The sequence below is a fragment of the Rousettus aegyptiacus genome, unplaced genomic scaffold (genome assembly GCF_014176215.1).
Source record: "Rousettus aegyptiacus isolate mRouAeg1 unplaced genomic scaffold, mRouAeg1.p scaffold_m13_p_11, whole genome shotgun sequence".
NCBI classification, from domain to species: domain Eukaryota; kingdom Metazoa; phylum Chordata; class Mammalia; order Chiroptera; family Pteropodidae; genus Rousettus; species Rousettus aegyptiacus.
In genome coordinates, this window is record NW_023416286.1 from 63,596,162 (window position 1) to 63,608,404 (window position 12,243).

Consider the following 12,243-nt stretch of genomic DNA (forward strand, 5'->3'; position numbering starts at 1 on the left):
CTCCACAACACTGGTGTTTTCCATTTATTTAACAGTTCAGTAACTGGATGTATTTATACTTATTTATAATGCAGGCCACTGTTTCAGTAGTGATTTCCAGGTCTCTGTATTCAACGTTTTATGTAGCCTTTCTAAGGATCACAAAATTATTTGAGAAAATTGGATAATTGGAAGAGATCAAATTATCAAAGTAAAGAATTGAGCAAAATATAAAAATAATTGACAGAGGTAGAAAAAGAGAAGAAAATATTTTTACTCTAATTCAGATTCCAGGCAAAAGGAATATCACTTATAGAATTATCTGGAAAATTACTTTTATACTTTAATTCATCCGGATAGTATAAGCTTTGGCCTCAATGACAGTTCATTTTATTTTCATATAAATTATGATCAAATTCAATATACACATGTTTTAGTAAAGTGACTTTTTTTGTGATAGAAAGCCTTGCATTCTATTGTTTTCATGTTTTTTAACTCAACTTTCAGTTTTGGTTATCACTGAATACAGTTTTCTGTTGTGGTTTGAATTCATACAGTGAAGACTTAATTGTATGGTTCTAATCAAGTGTAAAATTAATAATGGAGCTGGTTTGTTGTATGCTCTCAGATTTGCTTCCCACAATTCAAGGAAGTGTCAGAATTATGGCTTCTATTAACATTTTTTATGTGAGGAATTGGTTCACCAATCAGATTTACTCCCAGCCTGGATCAGTAGAAGTAATAATTTTTGTTGTTCTTCATTTTGAAACTAAGAAGACACACTGGCCTCACCTGGTCAAATATTTCAAGTCATCCATGATTTTAATATGTCCCGCTTGATAGCCCTGTGCATCAGATGTGATTGTGGCTAAAGTAGTCTAGAACTTGGAAAACAAAATAGAGTCATTGAAAGATACTTTGCTAGGATGAAAATCATATTCTCAACTTTCAGAGAAAAAAAAATTTTTCTATTTCCCATGAAACACAAGCTAACATCCTATTTACTGTGACTCATTTACTGCACTAGAACACTTACTAGTGAATATAGCCCTGAAGGCAGGTCAGTGACATTGATAGAAAATGCATTAGAGCAAACCATAAATATCATTTTGTGTCAAAAACAGACTCTTTTTATTTGAATATTATATAAGAAACATCTAAAGTCAGCTAAGAAAAATATACAAAGGAGTAAACAATGGGAATACAGAATACCATTCTTAAAAAATTTTTTGTTCATCTGACTTGTTTTACTTAAAAAAAAAAAATCCTCTCATCTGTAGTGTCCTTTGAAGCAGGGAAATACAGTTCAACAAGTCTACTTACCTCAGTTGCAGTGGGTTTTTATTGTTGTTGTTGTTGTTTTAGCTTACGTTTCCTAAGAGAGCTATTTCAGTAGGTTTCATTATTAAATCAGATCAATGCAGAGCTTTTCCTCTAGTGACAGAGAAACATTTTGATTGAAGATTTCTTTCAACCTTGAAAGGGTCAGTTAAATTTTACTCCAGCCAATGGCTTTATTGTTTGTGTTGCCTGAACCGTGTTTCAAATAACAGGGCTTCTGCTTTAATTTTAAAGCTAGTACTTTCTAATATATGCTGCTTTTGTTCCTTCTAAGAGAAAGGATGCTGAAGACAATTTTTAAAGGAACCTCATATCCTGTTTCAAGTGAGAAAAATAAATACATAAACATAAAACAAACCTTAAGCATTATTATTTTAACCAATGAGAGATACTTTTCAGTTCTTTAAGAAAAAATCAATTTTGTTCAGAAAGAGCTTGACACCTCATATTTTACCTTTATACAGAGTTCAGTTGAGTCAGGGTACCATAACTTTATATTCAGTGAAAGGAATATGATATCTAAGATATGCATTTTAGCTAAATTTGTATTCTCTGCTTCCAAAACACGTTTTTTTCTTAAATATGGTAATACTACCACTAGTAGCATAAAATCTTTTCTCCCATCTCCAATCTCATTAATTGCTCCAAAATGCAATCACCTGAAATTCCACCATTGAGGGCTTTAATTCCACCTTTAATGTTTCGGTGCCACCATAATTTTCCAAATTTCTGGTAAAAAGACATTTTTTAGGGAAAGGTAATATTTTAAAAGTTATTAGTTATTTTTACCTAGATAAGATTTTGGATCCATTCCTGAGATTTGATGTTGATAAAGAAGGGAAAACCATGCCCAGCGGGGAATGGAAAAGATAGATCTGTGACTTGGGGTGCAAAAGACTAATATTCTATTAGTAATTTTAATTGATTGCAGCCAGAAATCTAGTCTCTTATAGGATTGGCATACAGTTTGAATGTTTACATGGAGGAAAGGTTTCCTCTTGCCTAGGCTATAGACCACCCTTCAGATTTACAGTCCATCAGCATGATGTTTCTAAATCAGAAGTTATCTTGGTGGCACTGCAGAAACTTCAAATTATTAACACTTACTATTATTTTCCCATCACGTATGTCCCCTAGTCAATTAGCAATGAATCTCTTTTTTATACTGGAAGATCCTATAAAGGCGATGCCCTGTCCTGTTTAGCTGATGCTAGTTGGAAATGCCTAAGGAGGTCTGCCTAGGACAGAAACTGAATGATTTATAGCAATAGTCATGACATTTCTAGTCATTGGTGGTGCTTGAATCTTTTATCGACCTTTATCTCTTTTCTCTCTGGGTGAAGTCATACATTTTCATTCCTTTAAATACTATGTTGTGGTGATGATTTTCAAACCTCAGCCAAGACATCTACTCTGATCTCCAAATTCATATATACAGACATATCCACTTGTTCATCTAATAGGCATCTTTATATGAACATAATCTAAAATTGGACTGCTGATTCATATCAATACTAAAACTTGGGGTTTCCTCCCTTGTATGGGCTCTCCATCTTAGTAAATGTATTAACTTTCACTCAGTTTCTCAAGCTAAGAAACTGAAAGTCCTGGCTCATTACTTCACTCACTCCCATCTCCACCATCTAATCTGGGGTGTTCAGATCAGTTCGTTTACACTTATTTGTGAATCCTTTAAATGAAAGGCAATCTTTGGGGCACTGTGTAGGGCATAGAACTGAGAAAAACAAAAGTCTTCTCTTAGGCCATTGGCAAATTTTTGGAAATAGAAGGCAGAGATCAAGGGAGAAAAGAAAACAAACAACAAATACATTCAAATGAGGTAAGAACACAAGGGCATATAAAGAACTACAGAGATTTCAAAATGCCTCACCACATTCCTTGTTGCTGACATGCTACATAGTTCAAATCCTGAAATTTCTGGCTTTTAAGATCCAGCTTCATGCTTCTTTATGCTCTGGGATTTTTCATAATTCTAGAAGTAAATATAATTATCTTTATTTTTTTTGTTACTTGCATACATCTTTATATATCCATTATCTTAAGAATTCTAGCTTATTTGTTCAACTGGCGGTTGCTTCAATGAAAAACAAAAGATCTAGAGAAGCTTGGTTTATAATTTCAATGACAGAGAGATAATGGAAAAATCAACTGATTACAGTATATTATTAAATATTCCACAACAATGCTGGTGTCACCCTGAAGATATACCCTTGACAGTCATCCATATCAAGAGAAATAATATAATTTTTAGTTAAATTATTTTACCCATTCTCATAAGTAAAATTTAGTTAAGGTTTTAGAATCCAGGAGCAAAGTAACTGCTCTTGAAAATATGAAAAATTTTAACTAAATTTTTAGAAATGTTTAGAAAAAGTTAAACCAAAACTATTTTTTAATGCAGTTAATACTTTTATTCTCCTTCTTTATAAAAAGAAAATTTCAGTATTGTCAAAATTCCTCACTTCATATTATTCTTTTTGAATCTGTAAGAAAAGCAGCCAGAAGTGTTCATGTCTATTAAACATTGGATCCCAATTCAATGGGCCAGTGGTTAGGAAAGACTACTGGAAGCTTAATTGCACACCAACCTCACTCCAGCAAAAACCAAATCACACAAAAACAAGGCAGAAAAACAAACAAAGAATAAAATTCTAATAATTTGAATTCTGCAGTATCAACTTAACTTTAATAATAGAAAATGAATGCTTTATTTAAACTTATCCAGGTAGAAACAAAACTTTTCAGATAACTAATGAAAAATTAATGGCTAGTATCTTATATTTAGATAATTTATATTGTCAGGGAGAGGAATGATTATAGAAGAGTTTTTAAAGTTGCATAGAAAATGTGTTCGAAATCAATTCTCAAAGCAGTTTATCAGCTCAGGTATATTGATATTTTGGTATTGAATTCATTTGTTTTGTAAAACTAGCATCAACTTGCCAACGTGAATGGGATTCAAATGTAATGGTATTGACTTAGAGACGTGTAAAAAATAAATTTTCTAACTTATCGAAACAAAATATTATGAACAAATATCTTACTGAATCAACCCACTTCCTTGCCACCAAAGATTATATCCTTTTCAGAAAGTTGTGGGTGGCTGAAATCCATTTTTATTCATAGACCCTTTTACAAAAGAAATACCAAAGACAGCTATTAATATAGTCACACCTCTATTTTGATACTCTTCTTACTTTTTTGATGCTTTTCTTACTTTATGTGCTATGTTGTACATGAGGATATTAATTAATTAGATAGCATTATAACAAACAAAAATTCATTTGATAATTATAATTTCTCCTTTTTTTCTTTTTTTCTCTAAAGGTCAGTGTAAGTCCAGTCCTTATCTAAAAGAATGTTCATCAAATTTGACAGGAATATTTGAAATACAACTCATCACTCTGCACTGAATACAATAACATTTTGATAAAACTAAACTCCCAGAATAAAAGGGTGTTTGGAACTAATAAATGGCAAAGAGAACATATTACTTTCAAAATATGATCATTTTGAATATAAGGTAATATAATGCAATTGCATTATCGTCTTAAAATGTTATTGAGATATTTTATACATATAACGAGGAAAATTGAGAAATATCAATAGTACAGCCAGTTTGATGAGATTTTGAAGGCATAAAGTTATGGTAAATGATTTGAATTATAGTATTTTATTATGTAAAATAGATGTCAATATCATTATACTTTACTATCGGGATACTTTATGAGCCCATTGTAATATAATTGAGTTTAGTAGAATGCACAGCAAAACAAGTATTCTGTTACTATACAACTAATCTGTGCAGCAGCTGTGCTTTTACTATTCTCAGCTGCTCCAGTTACAACAATCATCCTTTTAACAGCCTGACACCTGTCTCTTATTATATTTGAGAGCAATTATTAATTTTCTTAAATGTCCCATCCCTTTTAGTGCCTTTGCATTGCTTTATTTCTCTGATGCACATTTACGTGGCCTATTATACTAATTCTCTCATTTAATCTTGAGAACCTAAAAATTATTAGGAAGTTAATTGTGCAGGGATCAGAGGTTTTTCTCACTTACAGCATAACTCTGTTAAATGACACAGTTTGTTCCAGCTTCTTGCTGACACTGCAAGGGATTGTCTAGAACAAAGAGTTCAATTACTTTCACAGTGCTAATCATATATCATTATGTAAAGGCATGAGTCCTTAATTCCCAAGCCAGTGCCTGAAGCAGCATGGCAGTAATAACGGACACATTCCAAATTCCTCTGTCCACTGCAGCATGCAGGGAATAACTGAAGAATAAAATAATTGTGTCTATGTGGCTATGCTCTTCATTAATTTGAATATTTGATGCCCACAGTGAATCATGTTCCATTAATTTTTATTCATCCACACAAGATTTTTGTCAGAATCGATTTGAGATGTATTGTTCAAGGCCAAATCTATATTTATACTTTTTGGGGAACTTTTCCTCCACGATTTAGGAAATGCTTACTTTTTTGGTCCTTTGTAACTTTTCAAGGTACAAATAAAAGTCAGTAAATAGCACTGAACCAAGTCTCACAGGTAAATAATTCCTCAGAGTTATCAAAGGGTGACTGCTCCTTCTCCCCACACAATCTTAGACACATAGGTTAATGTGTAAACCAGACTATTCTCTTGTTTGGCTTTCTCAAGGTCAGTGAAGAAATGGAATCAGGGAGAGGAATATATATATATATATATATATATATATATATATAATATATTATATATATATATATATATTTCATAGTCAGGAAAATAACATGACATCTCAAAGCAGGGTGTAAGCTCATTAAGATAAATGTAAAAATAACTCACCAATCACAAGTTATGGAAACAGGAAATCCATGCCTGTGTTTTATAACAAAGGCACTCTTACATTTCTGGCATAAAAAAGCTTCTGTTGCCATTTTCATTCGTCTCCTCCCATTCCTCTCCTTCCCTGTCTTCTCTGTTTGCCTGGGCAGGAAACTTGTTGTCTCCTTCTGCTCATGTTGCCTGCTGCCCCTTTGTTCTATCATCTGCCCAGCTGTGGCCAGAGGAGGCTGATAAATTTCCTCCCTTCAGTCGGATGAGTAACTTCCAAATCTGGAAGAATTATAATCAGATTGCCCTTTGGAGAAAAAAATTTTAAAAAAGTTGGATATAACAGTCCTCACTGTTAAACATTTTATTCTTGCTAAAGCTGCTCAGGAACTTACAACCTATTTTATAACTGTCGTTTGGTAGGCTGCATTGTAAGAGCATTAGAAATGTACTATAGTTGAAAGCATATTAATTTATACAGAAAGCAACTCCAAAAGGAAATTTCTAATGTAGTCATGTCAATCAGGTAGCAAGGTTGGTAAAGTTGTTTCGAATTGGTAAATTGATATTATTTGCTTGATATTTTCCAAAATTGAAAGAGAAAATTGATTTTTTTTCTCTTTTTCTTCCATCCTTCCTTCCCTCCTCTCCTCTCTCCCTCCCTCTTTCCTTCCTTCTTTTTTCAGTAAAGGGGTCAGTCTTGTGCCCTTTTGTATTCCATATACCTAGCTCCTCTCCATGGTCTTTGGTTGATATTCAACTAATATTTTTTTCTATATTTTTTAAATAAGTCACCTGTAAATACAGCTTCAATTATGTTACATATATAATTAAAATGTATTCTATTTTTAAATAGTTGAAACTCTGACATCATAGTTCTTTTCTGTTGTTCAGTGCCTTCCACAGCTGAAACTAAAACAGGTACTCTGCTTCATGTAATTGGAAACTAGTACTTTTTGTAAAAATAATCATTTCTATAGATATAGCAGATTCTCTTTTGGGTTAACTAGTAATCTTTTGCTGTTATTTGTATAATCTACCTTGACTACTGTGAAACAGCTGACAAAAATATTACTGTGCTATTTCGTAAATATTTGACAATGTGACAGTTCCTCCAGGTTTTGATTATTAGAGCACATGATCCAATCAGATTGAATGCAGTGAGACGAGGAACAACCTGGGATTGGAGAATTGGTAACTGTAATTAATCATTAATTGATTTATGTACACATGGAATAGGTCAGATCAGTGATAATTATTAACACTGGTTACATTTTAAAATGGCATAGAGATCTTTTAAAAAACACCAATATCACGCCAATGGAATTCATGGTAGGGGCTGGGCAACTGTGTTTTACAAAGGATCCCAAGTGATTCTGATGCAAATGAAGGTGTGAATCCTTGGGTTTGATTCTGGCAGTAACAATCAGTGAAAGAAAAACAGCTTGGGGTCCCCTTGGCCAAGTCATCAACATATCTATCCCCCTGTACTCTGGATCCTCTCACTACTCTTTTTATTTGCTGTCACCCTTGTCTATTTATGAAAATATTAAAAGTTTGGGTTGGAGTTATACTTCCACCAAATCAATACTTGCTTCCGTATATTAGCTGAACCTGGCTACCCTCTTGACATCAGTCTCCACTACAAAAAGTATTTCAAATTAGCTTTCTTAAAAATCTCATTTGAAAAATTGTCATTCTGAAATTTACCTTGAAAAACCTATTTACATTTTATATATCTTATTAAATCACTGAATTATATGGTTTTATTGTTTAAAATAATGCTTTATTTTGTTTCTCCAAAAGTCACACCCTCCTAAACTCAGACATCTCTTAATTTCTAATACAATAAGATTTCGTAATGGACATCATGTTCAAGTTTATAATTTTATAAAATTATTATTAATGATCATTCATATATATTGTCAGGTACTGTTCCAATTTCATTTATTTTCCTAGATTTTAAAATAAAATAAATTCTAATATTAAAATGTTAAATTTCATAACTTTGAAATTTTTTTCATGTGAATATAGTCACAAACCAGAACATACATTCTTAGTTCATATATCCTGACTCTTCAGAAAAGTCATATTAAATATATTCATTCTTGTTTTTCTTTCCTAATCCTCAAAATTTTCTTTTTCTTTTTCCTTTGTGTGACAGCATCCCATCCTTTTTGTTCTATAGATTCTTTTTTCTTTTTCCATCTACCATAATTTATGAATGACCAGCAGCTGGCATATGACCATATATTGATTAGTTCTTGCTGCTTAACAAATTACCCAGAAGTTTCATGGCTTAAAACAACAATCGTTTGTAACTGTTCTTGTCTCTTTGAGGGTTACCAGAAGTTCAGCTGATGTATACTGGGCTCTCTTTGTGGCTTTGCTTCTCACTCTGTGAGATGCCTGGGGCAGCTCTGCTTCAGGTTGTGGGGACCAGGATGATTGCCTTTCATGTTTCTCTTATTCTCCTGGGACAACAGCATCACCTGGGGTCTGTCATTATGAGAATGGCAGAGAGACATGAGACAGCAAGTGGAAACACAGAAGGATGTTAAGGTCTTGGTTTAGAAATTGTATACTTCTACCCACATGCCATTGGCCAAAACAAATTCCAGAACTAACCCCAAGTCAAGAGATGAAGTCATGCAAAAAAAAAAATGGATGCAGAAAGAAGGTCAGAATGGGGGTCAATAAATCAATCTATGGCATAGCAATACTCCTCATTCTTGTGCTCACAGCAGATATCATTTACCTGTTAAATTACTCTTTCCTACTGAGCTAAGGTTGGCCTCAGAATTCTTCTCAAGTTAGTGTTTTATGAAGCTATGCCAAATTGATTCACTAATGGAATAGAAACCTATTTTTCCTTCTTTATTTAATGTCCACTTTCTTCATGTTTAATTCTTTCTTCTTTATATTATTTAAAGATTAAGACTTGGTCTAAATTAGGTGACTGGTGTAAAGCATTAGTTACACAACATATATTTTATTTAACCAGTGGTTCATTTTTGTCCTTCAATTGAGACAAGATTGCATAGAGAAATGACACTTCTCCGCCCTCTTAAGGTTATGTGTGGCATTGACTTAGATTCCTAATGAAATGAGAGCAGAGGTGACCCATGCCTCTTCCAGGATGAATCCTTTAACTTTCAGACTTTTGCAGCCTGTTCGCCCTTGCCATGTGGTCATACAAACAAATACCTATGCGGAGGCATGACACTGAGCCATTATGTAGAAGAAAGATTTTCTGAAGCATTAAACCCACCATCAGTTTGCTTAAGTCAGGAAAAATGCTTTTCTAAGCCACTGAAACTTTGGGATTTTCTGTTATCCCAAAACTTAAACTATCATGAACAAACTGTGTTTACCCAAAATTGGAGCTGTAGATAAAGAAGTATATAAAGAAATGCAATTCGCTGGAGTCAATTCAATTTCTTAGATGAACAAGAACAGTATAATCTTAGAAATCTAGGAAAGGAAGACCTAAGTAGGCAAATGTGAGTGAGTGATTTTCAACATTTCTTAGTTATTTTTCTTATCACTGGTTGCAATTCAAATAGATGAACTTTGGAAGAACTCTAATACTGATCACTATAGCCAACCAAGTAGGAGAAAATAAAAGCAAGAGAGAAAAGGAGTGCCTTTAAAATGCCAGGCAAAGGGACATTCTTAGCAAATTTTTCTTTTCTGCTGACACACCTGGCTGAGCTGAGGTTTGAACATGGAGGTATTGATTGGGAAGGTATTTTTGGAGAAGTTGTCTATTCATTCTTTGTTTTACATCAGGCTAATCTTGGAAAGAAATTTAAGATGCAGCTTTTACAACTCTCTGCATTGATTTATCCCTTGCCTGCCCTGCAAAATTGATTTTTGACGCTTATTTCGGTATCTTGGAAAGTACAAAGTTGTGACTTTGATATACTTGTGGGTAGAGGCAAGCAGTAATTTTTTGACATTGGCAGAAAAGTGTCCTAATTTATAAAATACTTAGGGACAACCTAAACTTAGGAATGTTTAAGAACATTCCTTGATTTATAGGGGAACCACCAGCCCACTGAGAAAGAACCTGAACACTATATATAATCAAGATTCAGATATAGAGAAACATACTGATAGCCTGATGGACCTGGAAGTAGGATGGACATGACAGATTCCTGATGTTGAGCTTTTCTGAATGAGAAAGGGGTCTGGTAGGCCAGGCCAGAATGAACACATAAAGATGGATGTCAGTGGTGGTAGAAGTTCTAGGTATAGAATAAAGTTGTGCTTTAATACTCCCAAACCAAAGAGGGTAACAATGCATATGGACTTTGAGAAGAAAAGGGTTGAAGTAAAAATAAAAGGCTATATAACTGGGGGCATAATTCTTCTGTAACTAACCCCTGCCACCAGTCCCTAGAGACCTGAAGGTTAAATTTGGGAATCACTTCCTTGTTTCCCAAGATAGAGAAAAAAGTCACCAGAAACGTGGAGATAAGCACCAGCATAGACATGAAACAAGGAACTGTTCCAATTCATGGACAGTAAGAATTCTAAAAGTGACTGCGGAACAACTGGTAGAAAGTCTGATTATATGTGAAATATATCTCTCATGCTAGGACCCCTAATGGGAAAGAGTTTCTATTTAGGAGCTGTGAAAATCGTAAGTTGAGGTACATACTAAGTATCTGAAACTATCTCTGGAAGATTCTTAAATCTGAAATATGTATCTTAATTTTATATAAAATATACATCTTAAATTTCAGTTCAATATTAGCTTGATGTAAAACAAAAGCTGAATAAACATCTTCTCTAAAGATAGCTTCCAAAGCAATGCCTGTGCATTCAAACCTCAGCTCGGTCAGCTGTGAGTGACAGCAGAAAAGGGAAATTTGCTAAAGATACCCCTTTTACCTGGTATTTTAAAGTCACTCCTATTTCTCATTTGTTTTTTGTTTTCTCTTGGTGGGCCAGATATAGTGATCAGCTTGAGAGTTCTTCTGAAGTCCACCAATTTAAGCATCCTCCGGAAGTAGTTTCGGATATATTGAGGTTTAAATATTTATAGTCAGGTATCTTCAGTACAAACTAGAGTTCTTTTTCCTGATTTTTTTTTTACTTCTATGTAAATATTTTAAAAATGTTATATGTGTGTGTGTGTGTGTGTGTGTGTGTGTGTGACTAATCATAAATATAGAACTCAAACAATTTTCACAAGTGAACACATTTGTGATGCCAGAAAATTACTAGCATCTCAGAAGTCTCCTCATTCCCCCTTCCAGACAATATACCCTCAGGCTTGACATGACTTAATTTTGCTTGTTTTTGAACTTTTTATACATGGAATCATATAGTAGATATATATTTTTTGTATCCGGCTTCTTTTAATCAACATTTTCTGTAAGAGATTTATTTCCGTTGTATGTAGTTGTAGTTTGTTAATTTCTTTTTGCCCTATAGTAATTCATGGTATGAATATAGCACAATTTATTTGGCCATTTTCTTGATGATGGATTTTTTTCTAGCTTGAGTCTACTAGGAATAATGCTGCTCTGAGCATTCTAGCATATGTGTTTTGATGAGCATTTGTGTAAATTTCTGTTCTTTGTATAACTAAGAATGATTGCAGGGTCTTTAGAGAATGCATATATATCACATATATAATTGTACTGAAATGGTTGACCAATTTCCATTTCCACTGACAGTGTATAAAAGTTCTACTTCTATGTCATTCTATCAATTGATATTATCTTTATTTTTTTTGAATTTTAGCCTTTCTTGTTTATTTATAATAGCATCTTATTATGATTTTAATTTGCATTTTGCTAATACCTGATAATGTTGGGCTCTTTTTCATATGTTTATTGGTTATTTTGACATTCTGTGTTATGAAATGTCCAGTTTTATTTGGCTATTTTATTATTGGTTTGTATTTCTTTTGATTATTGGTATGTCTTTGAAAATTATTTCTGTTTTTGGAACATACTATGAATTATTTCAATATTTTAAAATTTGTTGAGTCTTTCATTATGGTCCAGATATGTCAATTTTGAAAAATAGCTCATAAGTGTTTAGAAAAAATTTAATTCTTTCATTG

The 12,243-nt window shown here is 33.1% G+C and overlaps 1 long non-coding RNA gene across 1 annotated transcript; it reads right to left on the reverse strand.

Annotated features, from left to right (window-relative positions):
- Window positions 1–339: 339 nt before the first annotated feature.
- LOC118609385 lies at window positions 340–6,348 on the reverse strand. Its single transcript, XR_004953389.1, has 3 exons — window positions 6,174–6,348; window positions 3,212–3,313; window positions 340–1,635 (listed from the first exon to the last, which is right to left on the reverse strand). It is a non-coding gene; the product is annotated as an uncharacterized LOC118609385 (long non-coding RNA).
- Window positions 6,349–12,243: the final 5,895 nt, after the last annotated feature.